At 36.7% G+C, this 11717-nt stretch overlaps 1 pseudogene; it reads left to right on the top strand.

Moving 5' to 3' along the window:
- The first annotated feature begins 3676 nt into the window (after positions 1-3676).
- The window catches only part of LOC129233472 (neurogenic locus Notch protein-like), a 57768-nt pseudogene continuing 49727 nt past the window's right edge, over positions 3677-11717 (top strand).

Genomic DNA, 11717 nt, shown 5'->3' with positions numbered 1-11717 from the left:
CTGCTAGCTTCATGGTTGGCATAACAGCTGCATTTTTCAGAGCCATCTGGTATTTTCTGTTTACTATGAGTACCAATTTACAATTTAAAAGCTTTGAAATCAGATGGAAACATGAAAAACTTTCAAAATTTAATTTGCCTAACCATTTTTATGTTTGCAAAGTAAAACAGAGGGATTTTTTAAACTTCAAAACCTAGTGTTTACTTCTGAAAAGTAGTGCGGTTTATAGAGAATTGCATTATATAGGTCGGCGTTATAACGGTCTTCTACTGTATAGTCCACCTTTAATTAGAGCATTTTTTAAGGAATGTTCACGTCCCAATAATTTTCCTGTTTTCACAACAAACATGTGCAAGTAGCGTGGCCTCAAAGTGGTATTCCTGTAATCACTTCTGTGTTTCCGAGGCGACTGTAAAGGACTTCTGATTTAAGAGGGAGCGAATATGAACCAACCATAAGTGTAATATTAACTTCGAAGTAGAGGGGGTCAGGGGAGAAAATTTTCGAATTTGAAGTCTTAAAAACATATTTTAGACTATCTTTGGTAATGTGAGGGGAGAAGAGGTCCAGTGGCCCTCCCCTGTTTACTTTTCGAAATAGTAGCTCTAAGAATGCAGTTTTAGACTGTCTTTGATGATGTTAGAAAGAGGAGAGATCTGAGGGCCCATCTAAGGAAATTTTTCTGATTTGTAATCTTAGAAATGCATTTTAACTGTCTTTCGTAACATTAAGGGCTCGGGTAAGACTCCCCGCCGCCCATTTTTCAAGATTGAAACTTTGAAAATGCAAACATTATCTCCAATAGTGTCAGAAAGGAGGTTCGGGGTTTCTGTGGCGGGCTTTTTTGCCATCGTAGAGCCAAAAGCGCAGTTTAGTACAATCTTTTCGTAATGATACGTGGAGGAGAAGTTCGACGGCACACACCAAGAAATTTTTCTAATTTGCAGTCCAAAAGATGCATTCTAATTATCTTTGGTAATGGTATGGGAGAAGAGGTTTGGAGCACTCCCCCCAAAATTATTGGCTTTTTCGGACTATTTGTTGTGATGTTAAGGTTTGGAGAGATTAAAAGGCTCATTCGAGGAAATTTTACTAATTTATAGACTTATTCTACAAGATTCAGCAGTTAACTCCCAAAAATTTTCAAAACTGAACAAGATTGTAAATGTAGGCAATCCATGATTCATGAGTAACTTTTAGAGGACCAGCAATTTTTTGAAATCGAAGGTCCAGAAACGTAATTCTTGAAGACTTTTGATGGTGTTAGGGATGGAGGAGTTCTCATCTGGAAACATTTACAAACTCGAGCACTCAAAACAAAATTTAAGCCAATCTTGATTGATGTTGGGGAAAATGAGAGGTAGTGGACCCTCTCCTGGAAACTTTTACACGTTATTTTTTAAAACGTGGTTTGTATGTATTAGGGAAATTTTTTGCATTTTTGCTCAAAAAAGGGGTAGTTTAACTTCTTGAAAGGGCCATGGCCAGCTCCCTGGATCCGCCCATGCTTTCTACATCCTGCAGAAAGATTATATATATATATAGGGGGATATACATAAGGGATTTACAAAATTAAACAAATAAAAATACTAAAACTAATAATAAGACTTAAGTTGATGAAGCCAGAAAACTCCTCTGCCGTGGTGGAACCTTCATCCTTAGGTCAACAGACTCAAAATTTTAAATTGAAAACTAAAGCGAGGATGTCCAGTTCCGAAAAAGCTAGCATTCAGGAATACATACGGCTAAACGCACCATATGCGATAAATGAACACATCTCGGAACCAGGACCTAAAACTATACCCTGGGATTTCATCTCGAATATGCCAATGGCTATCGATAATAGTCCTCCACTGTACCATCAGCAGAAATTCAAAGGTCTTACCGAATATTCCAGGTGAGAGCTCAGTACCGTGTCCCGCAAGTCTGTTCATTCAAGTCGATAATACGTAGATCCATTCAAATAAAAAGATTTATCCATAAAAACCAGTTCCATAAAACGAGCAAAGTCGACCGAAAGAATAATTCCTTAAAGCATCATTAACTGAAGTCCACATGTTGTGGTTTGCTAGAAAAAAGTCATTACATTAGAAACAGTTAAACTGTTTACAGTGGGTGCGTTCATAAAGTCGAACGCGTTTAACGAGTGAAACGAGTTAACCGAACGAGGCGTTCAAAAAGAGAACGCGTTAGCTAACTGGTCGTTCAGAAAGTGTAACTCGGTTAGTTTCGTGAAGCGAAATTCTTAACGAAGCTCACGAAGGAAAGAGGTGGTTTGCTCAGTTAGAAAACATGGCGGCGCCCAGTGCATGCAATGTTTATGTTTTAAATGCGATATATGCGCGGTTTATAATGAGTTTATTGTTGAGCATATGAAATCTTGTAGCGATAAAACATCAAGGTTTACAGGGTTGAGAAAATTTCAGTAAAAGAAATCGAAATAAATACTTCATGCTTTAATTACTCATTTGCTCTAGACAACTGTGACACAAGATAATAATAATAATAATGCATTTTGAATTTTACTAGCCTTTACCGATGCATTGTACTTTACTTTTAATCAAATAATTTAAATACACCTTTGCCTATCATTTCTTAACGGGGGGGGGGGGGGGGAATGTGTCGGAGATCGGAAATTTTAAATCAAAAACACACTTTGCTTTTTCCTGTAACTCATCAAGAAATAATTCAAAATACCTTGTTTAAGTCGGGTCATATCTGATTTTATAAAAGTTAGTAGATTTATAGTGAAATGTTTTCTATCCAAAAAGAGTCGGCGTGACTTTTTCTGCATATACCGGAGATACATCAATTTAAGAGTAAACAAGAGACTGTTTTCCATAAAATTTTTAAAGATTTTTTTAGAAATTAACAATATTTGCAAACAGTAGGGCAGAAAATAGAATGTGTGGGAACATATTCTTTTTCTTTTTTTAAAAAAAAGTAATATTTGTTGTTCTGTGCTAGGAAACAATGATGGAATATAAAAAAATATCTTAATTAAGATGAAATTTAGTTGAAAGGAATCTGAAAATTTGTTTTCCTCTTTTTATTTTATTCAAAAAAAGAATCCTCTAGTCTTTTTTCATCACTAACTTCAAAATACATATCCTCCGAAAAAGCAATGATCTGCGTCGTCTGCTAACCTAACGTCCGCCATCTTTAATTTTAACTGATCGTTCAAAAAGTGAACGAGGGTAACGAAAAACCGAAGAGTTTTCGTTCGTTAAGCCGGTGAGTTTCGTTCGACTTTTTGAACGCACCCAGTGAGGCAAAGTGTTGATCAAAGGCTATACCAGCGAAAACATTGTTGAGGAGACTGTTTGGGAAATTGTTTTCAAGTAATTTATTTCCAAGTAGAAAAATTTCATGCTGGAAAGCTGCAATGGTGTTGCAGATTCTTTCGATTCTGATGGCTTGTGAAACCATGATGCCGAAAAAAATTATTTTACTGAGTCTTTTAATGTAAAGGAGTTGAGATACAAGGTGTCTATAAATAATGGACCCGATTTTAAAAAATCGTATTTTCAAACGTTCTCGATGGAATAAAATAATTAATGCGTAAAATTAAGGAAGTACCAAGTTTTTTTTACCTTATAAATGTTCGCTATGGGACCCTCTTGTCACACGGCATACGTCCGTTCAATAATCTAGTTCATTCCACACATTTTCTAACATGTCTCTGTTAGTGGTTTGTGATGTTGCAGGAATGCGTTGTTTCAATTCTGGGAGCGTTTTCGGCATCCTTCCGTTGGTAACAAAAAAAAACTTTGTACTTTTCTCCTTAATTTTGCGCATTTTGACTATTATTATTATTTTATTATAAAAGTTTGATGCTAAGCCAGTTACATACACACATTTACACGTACAAAATAAATAAATGAAATAAATGAATTAAAATAGACAAAATAAAATTAAATAATTTATAATAAATAACACCAGTGAACGCCACAATCCCCCCTCAATCCCTGACAACTCGGTTGCCGTGGGAACTGAATAGGGAAGTTTTCGATTTTTCAATTTTATTTTTATATGATAAAGTAACATGTATGAAGGTGAAAAATCATAGGTGAAAAAATTTTTGCAATACGATAAGTAGTTTTTTTTAAATTAATTTTTAAAGTTCAAGCGCCTGTGACGTCAGATGGCATAGGAAGTGACGTCCGATAGGAGAGAAACGCTAGCGAACCGGTTCCCATGTCATGGGAGAAATCGAAGAACGTGCATTCGACTTCGAAGATGAAACGTAAAAGGCTTATTTCCTCGCGTTTCTGGAACATTAAACCTCTCATCCTCTCGGAAATATTCGAATATCACCATTAATATTATTTGAGGAAGATTATTTAGATTGTGCTTTAACGAATCCGGCCTCCATAGTGTGTTCAAAAGGATTATTGAATTTCTAAAAAATAAAAATATCAACGCGCTCAAAATGTCCCTAGCGAAAACAAGGGATCTTCGGCGGAAGGCTGCCCATTCGCGCCCTGTGACGTAGGCTCGTGACGTTTCAGAAGAGCGCACTTTTGCGCGTGGATTTTTAAAAATTCATTAAAAATCAACCACGGTGTTTTAAAACTCGGCGATGATGAATTTTTTAGTTTTGAGGGTCAATTAACAATATGCAATAGCCAAAATATGAACATTTAATAGGTTGCAACTTCCCTATTCTTATGATTTTCTCTCTCCCACAGATGACACCACCTCATCTCCGGTTGTGGACTCAATCCCGGCAGGCCGCACATGGCAGCGGTCCTCCTCATCCGCCACCCACCAGACGGCACGCCGCGGACGGCGGCTCTCCTCCTCCTCCTCCTCGTCGTCGTCATCATCCTCCTCCTCAGAGCCACAGGGGGACATCGGCATGGATGCCGTCGACATGGACTTTGCCGCCCAGGACAATGCACAGCCCTCGAACGTCATCCCCCCGCCTGCCGCGAGGCATCCTGCTGTGGTGGGTGATGGGGACGTGGCAGCGAAGCGGCGGCGCCGCACTGTATTGCCACCGCCGCCCTGCTTGCCTCCCCGGCGAGTGGTGCGTCCGGTCGAGCGGTACGAGGCGCCCGCCAATTCGCTGCCTCGCCCTCGTCGCCTGCCGCCCCCAAGCAGGCGTCCGCGACAGCGGGCTGCAACCTCCCGCCCCCGCTGAGCAGGTGAGTGCCTCACAGGGGATTCCTTCGATCGATCCGGTGACTTCGATCGATCCGGGGGGGGCATTTGGTCCGATCGGGGGGGGGACATTTGGTGCGGATAGATGGAGTGCCGTCTTCGGTCCGGTGGGGGGGGGATTTGGTGTGGACGAGGGAAAGGGGCGCATTCGGTCCGGACAGGGGGATGGGCTTTCCGGATCGACCCGGACCAAAAAATGTTGGCACACGCGCTAATGGTAGCATACGGATACTTTAGCATGCTATTGCAACTAAGGATTCCAATTTCGTACTTTAAAAAAATACGCATTGAAAAAAAAAGATAAAATTGACAAATTTTTGGAAGTGAGGATTAAAGTTCAAGGCAGCACAAGTGTTCGAGCCTGTAAGATGTGTCCTGAAAAAAAGTAAAAATTTTGAGGCAAACTTATGCTAGCAGTAAAAAAAGTGGCGAGCCAAAAGAACTTTTGCGGTCGCCATTTTTGACCCGCCATCGTTCCCGAGAAAAAATTCCTCGTGTGAACAATGATGCACGAACTCGACAGGGGAGAAGACACTTGGCTGCTTCGGAAGCACAAAGCCTGAAGATGGGAAGGTCGATCGTGGAAAGTCCTTTTTTTTGATCCGAAAGTCTTATCAGCTACATGTGAAACGTAGCCGCCACGTTTGGTCGTTCACGAGATGGAAGTGGACATGATTTTTAAATGTTTCCGAAAACAAAGCAGAATTGGATGTTTTTTTTCATCTGCAAACCAATGAAAATTGCACAAAATGTGCTGCAAATTGATTTTATTTTATTTATTGTTCTAAATTTTCTTGCAAAATGAAAAATTTTATTTTTAAAAACTTTAATCTTACCCTTTATTGCCTTGGAAGCAAATGTGCTCAAAACTTTTCACCTGAATTGTAGTTTCATGAAGATGGATTTTTTACAAAAAATTGTTTTCATGCTGCAAATTCAAAACATTATTTCTTATATCTTGAGCTTAACCGCCATATTTGGTCATTCCCAAGATGGAAGTACACAAGACTTTTTAAGTGCCTAAGTTCCCGAAAAGGGCATTGGATGTTAATTGCAATGCAAACTATTGAAAACAACACAAAATGTGCCTTTTGTTTTCGGATAATTCATAATTATTTACCCGAAAAATTCAAAATTTTATCTTCAGAATATTTTTTTATTTTATCGATTTGGACACTTATGTGCTAAAACAGACTATTTTGTCTCAATTGTAGTTTTTTCAGGATTATCAATTTTTTTATAATTACTTTGATGCTACAAATTCAAAAGTCTACTTATCTTAAATTTTTCACTTAGTTACCATATTTGTTACTTTGCACAGTGGAAGTAAACGTAAACTTCAAATAACAGAATTGGATGTTTATCTCAATGTAAACTGTTGAAAGTAACATAAAATGTGCAACAAATTATAAATATTTAAAAAAATTTCTACAGAAGAAAAATTTTAGTTTTAATGTAAGCATCTTTTAATATGTGAACAATAAGAAATAAAAGGAAGAATTGTAAACCAAAAGTGGATGCAAAAAGATGGCTGCACGACTCCAGTAAGACGCTAATATTACGCATGACACGTGACATTGAAGAACCGCTAAAATAAGTTGAAAGTTCCCAATTAAAACAACAACTACAAAAAAACTTAAAATTTTGAGAGAGAAAAGAAAGGAAAAAAAAATCAAGTATTTGTTTTTTTCCCCCCAAATATTTTTAGATCGAATATTTGTTTTATTTTCTTTTTAATTTAAGGGGAAAAGTTTCAGTTCTTCTGCATTGGGGGCTACTTGAAACAATTTCAATTATTTTTCAAATATTGCTTTTTGAACTTAATTTTGAATGAAGCTAGAAACCTGGGATTTTCTAAAAAACAACCTGGAAAACCTGAAAAAAGTCAGGGAATTTTTTTTAAACCACCAGTGTATGAACCCTGTTATAGTACTTTACATTGTATTTAAAAGGTATTACAGCGATGTACTTACGTACGAGCCGCTGAGCCTTGGTAACTGGTTTTGAAAAGCAGAACAAAAAATGACTCGCTTTCTTTTATTGGACCAATGTTTTTTCCCAGCCGGCTTTAAAAATATGAAAATAAAGTGAGTTTCCACCTTAGAGAATCAACCATGTCCCCACTTAATTCTCATTGGCCGTGACAGTCGCTGAAACTCATGGCGACAAAGAGGGCGCTACAGGGAACCCGTTTCCATTTCGTTGGCATTGATTGGTGGATGCAGGGGTTGTGTTCAGTGCCTCTTGACATCCAATCAAAAATAAACAAACTTTGAAACATCGACATTGATTGGTGGAAGCATGAGCTGCATCCATTTGACACGGAAGAGTCGTGAATTGTCGAGGCCCTTTAAGCGTCAGCGCCATCTATTGGGACCATGTATTGACGTAACTTGAGTGAATCGTATTTAGAATTTTTATTAAGCAGATTTCCTAAAAACTGCTTTTGCGTTCAAATTAATGTTTTTTTTTGCTTTAGGGGAGGAGGGGTGGATTTATTTTCAGTCTAAACAACATGTCTTGATTTTTTTAACTGTACGAAAGTTTTTTCTTTAAGACTTGTCGACCGATCATTTTGTTACTAAGGGCTCTGCTCATGTCGATGGGTCTTAATTTTAGAAGGTGTCAAAAAAAGGGGAAAATAATTTGACTGAATGGATGAAATGATGGAAAGAACCCTTTTGTTTGTAGAAACAGTTTTGTGGCGACAATATTCTAGTACCTGTGATCAACCTAAACCTTTCCCCGCAGACACCACGACGTCAACATGAATGCTCTCGAAAATGAACCGCCAGTCGAAAAACACTTCCTCCCTCACGTAATGAAAATTATTTCGTCAATCATTTGGACGTGTGGGTGTCCGATTCGGACATCCGTCCTCTCGCTTTCCGGTGGACCCTAGCGAATAATCTGTCACGCAGATCTAATCTCGAGCCAAAAGCGGGAATATGAGAACATGATGTAATTCAATTTTTTCTTTAGGCAACTGCAGAGTTGAAACGAATGTAACCAGAATGCTTAATGTAGCTAGAGTGGAGTTTTACACTGTCCAAAGACATGCATAGATGTTGGCATGTAAGGATTTGATTGACCATCTTGTACTTCCATGTGAGAGTACACCAGTGAGATCTACCACTCAATACCAAATAGGGAATCGTTAGGCACATTTAATGGATTAGCAGCAAGGGTGGATAAGGTCGTGGGTGCTTTTATCGAGGACAAAGTTTGGCTTGTGAATAGACAGACTTTCCTGTGGCGGACATAGAACTGAGAAGGAGCCCAAAATGTCGAAGAGAGTGTTCCATTGATTTTGACACCTAAATGATGTCAAAGATTAAAAATTGAGTGCATCAAATTTTACTGGCAAGTGCCTCAATGACATGCCAAAGAGGCCCGAGCAGGGTTGGGTTTTGGACTGTCCAAAACTGGTTTAGGACAGGGCAGGTGGTTTTTATCTCAAACTGTCCGAAAGTGTCTTGAACTGTCCATAAGTGTTCAAAAGCTAAAGGGGTATAATCTAATCAATTCGTGTTTACTACAGTATTGGTGATGCATTAATATAAATATTAATGGTTTTTAATTAAGGAGTATTCGATAATGTTTGTTCCGAAATGCTCGTTAAAAAAATATTTTACTTTAAGAGATTGCAAGTAACTCAGTTACATTAAAAACTTCCTTGTTTAACAGTAGGTAGAATTATAAAAAGAAATTCACCACACACCAAGACAACTCCTTTCATTTCCGTTTGTAACTCAAAGGAATGTTATTAAATGTGTAATATTTAGATGCAGCAAAAAAAAGACTGATTTAAAAAAAAATGGATTTTACGCATTAGTTTTACATTATATTTTAATAAAAAAATCATAGATTAACGAACAATAAATAGATTTAATATAGCACTTATATTTTAAAACTAGTGCAATTTATTTTTTAATTCATATTTTCAATATATGTTCTGGAAATGCAATAAATGACAATTTTTGTAGTAAAATCAAATATTGCACTTGTTTTGAACATTTTCTTTTGCAAGCATGCACAAATGTCGAAAAATTCGATTACTATTCTGGGAGGAAAAAAACTCATTCGTACAAATTTAAATTTTTAATAAATAGTAACTTGTACGTAACTACATTAGAATCAGCTGTATAAATAAGTTACATATAAATTTATACTTGAATGATCAATATAAAACATAACTTTGACACATTTTGTTATGTTTTGATGTTTTCTCGCAAAATAAGTTTCTCTAGTAATGTCGTTTTGGACACTTTCGGACAGTTTTGGACAGGATGGTAAAAACCACGGGTAGTTGAGCCTTGATTAACCGAGCTTCTATTAACCGAGGTTTCTGTTAACCGAGCCGATGATGAAGTCTATTTTTTGTAGATAGGTAAGCCCTGACAAAGATAAGTTTCATTTCTCTGTTTTTCAGGTGTTTTAGGTGTTTTTTTAAAAACCTGAATGTACATTAATAAAATGATGAATTTTTAATTTTGAGATAAAAATATTTTTCGTAAATTTCAGTTTTTTTTTCTGTTTTAAACTTTATATTGTATAAATATTTAATGGACTCTGGACTCTATAAAGCTTACAAGTTACTTTCACTTTTAGTTTTTTAACTGTAAAACATTCCTTTTTATGCGTTCATTTACATCCCTTAAGAATATTCTTTGTGTTTTTTATTGATACTTATTGAAATTTGCGATCCTGACAAGTTTTTGTACAAAGTTTCTATTAATCAAGTCTGAGGCAGTAGCAGTCCCCTCGGATAATCGAGGTCCTACTGTACTTGGAAAACTCTGTAGAACAACTGTACGTACAGTTTGTATTTTGTAAAAATAATTTATTTAAAAAATATTTTCATATTTAGAGCAAATTGGTCTACATAAAGTGCTTCTTCATGAAATGTGACTTTTAACTCTACATCCTTTTACAAAAAAGGAAGTATTGTATTCGCGAAAAATTTTTCACTCAAAAATCGACCTTCATTTCCATTTTGCTCACCCCCGAATGAGTGTTGAGTTTTTTATTCCATCCGACCACAGACGTACCATAGGAACGTACAGACACCCGAAATATCCATTTTGACAATTCTCGAGTTTATTACGAGTTTTTTTGTGACTTCGGTATGTGCGTTTGTATGTCGCATAACTCAAGAACGGTATGTCCTAGAAAGTTGAACTTTGGTAGGTAGATCCTAGTGAGGTCTAGTTGTGCACCTCCCCTTTTGGTTGCATTCTGGTATTTCTAAAGGTGTCTTTTGCACCTTTCTGGGGAGAAATCATTGTTAATATCAATGCAAACTCAAGTGGTGTTATTATTTGGTTCACACTTGGTTATACATCGCCAGTCTTTTGGTCGCCAAGTTTTGTCACCAATTTGGCGATTTTTATAAAAAATCCGGTTTCAATTTGGCCACTGTTGGTGATACTTAGGGAGTCAACTATTGAATCACATTAAATTGCCACTAATAAGGAAATGACATTAAATTGGTGTAAAAGGAAGTCATGTGATGCACACATCGGCTCATTTATTTTTGTTTTTCCTTTGAACACTAATGTAAAGCGTTTTTTCTGCAACATTGGAATGACAGTCTTCAATTTTTTTATTTGAAAAAAAATATTGAAAAAATGACAATTTAGGAATTTTGTGTGATGATTGGCTCCAGAGGCAGCAGAAGATATCGACTCAGGTCATCAAAATGCTGCACACATTCTGATGATAAAATAAGCTACTTTTCGGCATGTATTTGAAATTTGATATCGGGATTTAAAAAATGTTTTTCAATGCACCTTAATGAGCATGTCAACAAACACAGTTGCACTTCAGAGGTTTTTTTGGACTTTTGTGTGCATCATTATGCAAAATTAAAAATTTATCGTTTTGTCAGTATCTTTTTAAAATATGAGAAATCATAATCCAAAGTTCCAACAGTGCGGAAAAGTTGCCTTCTGTTATGGATAGTAGGGGAATATTGTCTTTTTTGGACCCCCTAAGGACAGGTGGCTGATGTCGCTGTATGTAAAGTAAAATAAAAATAATTCTGAATTTTATGAACCAATTTTTGTTGATACATTTCCTCCAAATGTGAAAGTACTTTTTTAATAAAATATTCCTATCAAAGTTGAAAAAGTCAATTAGGAACATATATTCCTGAAACGGACCTTGCGCTTCCAAAATGGGACAAATTAGAATAAAACTGTACAGTTGCTTTATACAGAGTTCCTTTTTTCTGGTTTTGGGCCCCCTTGACTTGTTATTGATGGTAAAATTTCATGCTCTCAATTATAGCTTTAACTTTATTTGTGTGACAAAGACTTCAGTGCCACACACTCTGTGACATATTCGTCTCCTTCTCAGTTCTATGTCCGCCACTGGAATGTCTGGCTATTCACAAGGCAAACTTTCTGTTCTTGGTAAAACCATCCACTACCTAATCCCAGGATTGCTATTAATCCATTAAATGTGCCCAACAAATCTCCTATTTGGTATTGAATGGTAAATCTCACTGGTGTACTCTCACATGAAAGTAAAAGATGGTCAATTAAATC

The sequence above is a fragment of the Uloborus diversus genome, unplaced genomic scaffold (genome assembly GCF_026930045.1).
Source record: "Uloborus diversus isolate 005 unplaced genomic scaffold, Udiv.v.3.1 scaffold_440, whole genome shotgun sequence".
Classification (NCBI taxonomy): Eukaryota; Metazoa; Arthropoda; class Arachnida; order Araneae; family Uloboridae; genus Uloborus; species Uloborus diversus.
This window is presented reverse-complemented; position numbering and strand designations above follow the sequence as displayed.